Raw genomic sequence first — 4240 nt, 5'->3', positions numbered from 1 at the left:
CACATAAGTGTGTGAAAGAGAAGGGATATCTCTTCTTTACTTAATAACTATTATATAGAAAAAATAGAGAAAAAACCACTGGAGGAAAAGAACACAACAGGAAATGCTATAGGCAGGATCCATCAATAGATATTAAAACTGGTGGACCAAATTTTGTAAATAAACAGGATATTTGTATTGTCTTCAAGTAATATACCCTAATGTATTTATTAATTAAGAGAAAAGAAAGTAACTTTATAATGGAGAAACACAGCAGGTACTATCTTTATGAAGTAATTAAAGTTAACACCTTCAGTAATATCATATATTGGTATCGAGTTTCCCCTATAATGATATGCTGAGAAGAACACAGCATTACCTCTGTGGTATCCTTGCTGCAAGAAGCACAGCATTAACCTAATAATAAGAAGATGTCAGACAATCTAAAACTGAGGAACATTTTGCAATATAATTGACTGGTCCTCTTCAAAAACATGTAGACCATAAAAGATAAGAAAATACTGAATAACAATTACTTAAGGGTAAGATTAGGAGAAGGCAATGGCACCCCACTCCAGTACTATTGTCTGGAAAGTCCCATGGACGGAGGAGCCTGGTAGACTGCAGTCCATGAGGTCGCTAAGAGTAGGACACAACTGAGCGACTTCACTTTCACTTTTCACTTTCATGCATTGGAGAAGGAAATGGCAACCCACTCCAGTGTTCTTGCCTGGAGAATCTCAGGGACGGGGGAGCCTGGTGGGCTGCCGTCTATGGGGTCGCACAGAGTCGGACACGACTGAAGCGACTTAGCAGCAGCAGCAGCAGCAAGGGGAAGATTAGGAAATATAATATTTTTATCTTCAAAATTGTTTTATAACTTTAATGTGTAAATTGTCAAATAAAATGATTATTAATTAAATTCAGAAATAGAAATGACAGTGTTAAACTAAGTGAAACAAAAGAATTTATAAAAAGAAAAAAAGTTCAATTTACAAATTTTAGTGTAGAAACAGTAAAATTAATAATAATCGATAATTTGTTCTTAAACATGCAGTTACATGACTAACTTAACTGAAAAACCAACCATTTTAAAACTGGACAAGGTGATTGTAAAAATCATTTGGAAATAGGTAGAAAAACTCTAAAAAGACTCTTAGGAGTGGATGAGCTTGATCATATATTAACAAGTAATAGAATGTTTCAGTAGAATTATAGAATATTCTAAGTGTTTTAAACTTGGTCTTATATTAAAAAATGTTTATTGAAATAAATAGAAATTCCAGTGATATAATTTCTATATTTTTATTCTATCTTTTATAATATACCACTTTATTTTATTTTATTTTACAGTAGGTCTTTGTTGGTTATCTATTTTAAATATAGCAATGTGTGCATATCAATGTCAAACTCCTTATCTATTCCTTCCCCCCACCCTCCCCCACTGGTAACCACACATTCATTCTCTAAGTCTGTGAGTCTGTTTTTGTTTTACAAATAAGTTCATTTCTATAATTTTTAAAATATTTTACACATAAGTGATAATGTGTGAAAATTTGTCTTTGTCTGACTTACATCATTTAGTATGATAATTTCCAGGTCCATCCACATTTCTGCAAATGGCATTATTTCATATTATCATATTCTTTTTAATGGCTGAGTAATATTCCATTGCTTTTCTTTACCCATTCATGTATTAATGGACATTTAGGATACTTCCATGTCTTGACTATTGTGAGCAGTGCTTCAGTGAACATTGGGATGCATGCATATTTTAAAATTATGGTTTTCTCTGAATATATGCCCAGGAGTGGGATTATTGAATCATGTGGTTGCTCTGTTTTTAATTTTTTAAGGAATCTCCATATTGTTCTCCATAGTGACTTATGTTTGGGGCATGGAGCTTATTTTATTTGAAACTTCATTTTTAACTGTAACAAGTAAGATTTAATATTGTAATAGAAATGGGCAATGAATTAAGAGTTTAAAAATGTGAATACTAAATCTGGCTCTAATATTTATTACATATGTGGTCATTGGCAAGTCACTTATGTATTTTGAGTGTGAATTGCCTACCTCATGTCTCATACCTTTATATCACACAAAATTTATTGTGGAGTCATGTGTAATAAAATTGTTTGAAATGTAATTACAGGCTCTGTTAGCCCCAAGGCCTCTGTGCTTTCCACTGGGCTGAAGAGTGTATGTGGGTCTTTATTTATATATAAAGTTAATACTAATGAGGCTATCTAGTGATACATCTACACTCCTTATTTTACCTAACCAAACTTGGGTTTGATTACCCACGCACAGTATAAAGCCAATCTACTGATACTGGCTTGTGCTGAAGCAAAGTGCAGCATTAATTGCAGGATACAAGAAGGAGTCCAAGTGGCTGGTGTTTAAAAGGCCCAAACTCCCTGATTACTTTAAGGGAAAGGTCTTTTAAGAGTTATAGGGTGCAAGAAGTCAACATCGTCAACCTTCTGATACCAACTTATCCTGGGTCCACATTCTTGTGGTCAGCTATATTTAACTTCTTCCATCTAGTGAGGGTTTCAGTATCTGTGAAAGAGCTCAAAGGCTATCTTTCATAATATCATCTATAGCCCCTGAGGAAGGTCTAAAGGTCTTTGACTTTGTTTAATGGCTAAACTATTATTATTTTGTCTTCTTTGACTGTTTTCCTTTTTTTTTTTTTTTGACATTTTCTTATTTCTCTGATTATATTTACTTCTTGGAACCTGGGGGAAGGCCTAATAGTCTAAAGTTTTTCAGCAGATAAGAGGCAGGTGGAAGACACAGGATGAGAGGGGATATGGCGGGGGTTTTGTTTCTGGGAAGGCCCCTAAGGTCCTGCATAATGGCACTTGTATATAAAAACCTTCTTGACTTGGAAACTCTGTCTTTCTGCTCTCCGGTGTTTAAAAGACAGTGTTTGTGCAATGAAAATTATTAATCCTGTATCATTAACTCACAATGTGTTTTCCTGTCTCTTTGGAGGTTTCCGTCGTTTTCAGCATAGAAAGATGCCGGAAGCTAGATTCATCAGTTTTAATTCTCCATAAGCATGTGTTTGTTTTGACAATGCATTTAGGCTTTTGAGTTTTCCAACAATATGGTGCATGTAGCCTATTTAGTTTCTGAAGGTGCTATTTTGCAGATTAGAGGAGATCAGAGACTTCCCAGAGCATGAATAAAATAGTGGAATTAACGAATTTTGCAGTAGTTAGACTGCACATATTTCACATTAGATGAATTATATTATTTGGTTACTTCAGTCACTCAGCTTGTCAATTCATTTCATCAATCATTATGTTTACTCTCCTGATTGACTAGGGTGCTTAGGCAAATGGTCAAACTGTAAGTAATGTAAGCAATGTAAGCAGTGTAAGCAATGTTTTTTCCTCAAATTACAGACAATTACTAATATGCCTGAAATTATAAAGCTTTTTTAATAAAATATATGGAATGCTTCACAAATTGGCATATGCAGGAGTCATGCTAATTTTTTTCTGTATTGTTGCAATTTTAGCCCATATGCTACCAAAGCAAGCACTCGAGTGTTTTCTTTTTATGAAGAATCTGTATGTGGCCATCCTATGGAAAAATGCCATAATGTCCTATTGATAATGCAACTTTCCATGCACTGTTCCATTCACCTAAGAGAACCAATTTATAGTATTGAGTGGATTTGGGTAATTAAATTAATTTTTATATTTTATGATAAAATTTGCACTCTAAAGCTTCTCTCATAGACATGTTTTTCTTTTTCATGTATTTAGTCAGCTCAAGGAAAATAAATGCATTTTAGATAGAATGATGATAAATTCCAAATGGTTGTTGCCATTGCTGTCTTCTCCTAACATCTAAGTAATCTTAGCCCTACAGATATTAAGAAAGTGAAGCCACAGGTTTTAATAAAAGTAAATATCCTAGGGATAATGCTATCACCAACATCATGACAAAATTTCTTCATCCTTATGCTTTTCTCTAAAAACCACCTTGAAAATTATAACTTTCAGATAGTTTCATTTTTTCCTCTTTTAAGAGAGAAAAACAGCAAAAATACACAACTTTGTAGATAAGTATATTTTTAAGATTTAGGAAAATATGTGCCAGGATTTCTCCCAGGGGACAGTAGCAAGGCATATGGGAGCATAGTAAGCTTGGTGGAGAAAGACACTCCTTTCATAATATTTATTGATAGTTTCTGGTATTATATTAATTAAAATCTGCATTAAATTATGGATTCTCCTTT

General features: G+C 33.6%; 1 pseudogene; it reads right to left on the bottom strand.

The window, feature by feature from the left end:
- Window positions 1-3439: 3439 nt before the first annotated feature.
- LOC129658206 (uncharacterized) lies at window positions 3440-3538 on the bottom strand (annotated as a pseudogene).
- Between the last annotated feature and the right edge of the window lie 702 nt (window positions 3539-4240).

Source organism: Bubalus kerabau, chromosome 7 (genome assembly GCF_029407905.1).
Source record: "Bubalus kerabau isolate K-KA32 ecotype Philippines breed swamp buffalo chromosome 7, PCC_UOA_SB_1v2, whole genome shotgun sequence".
NCBI lineage: Eukaryota > Metazoa > Chordata > Mammalia > Artiodactyla > Bovidae > Bubalus > Bubalus kerabau.
This window is presented reverse-complemented; position numbering and strand designations above follow the sequence as displayed.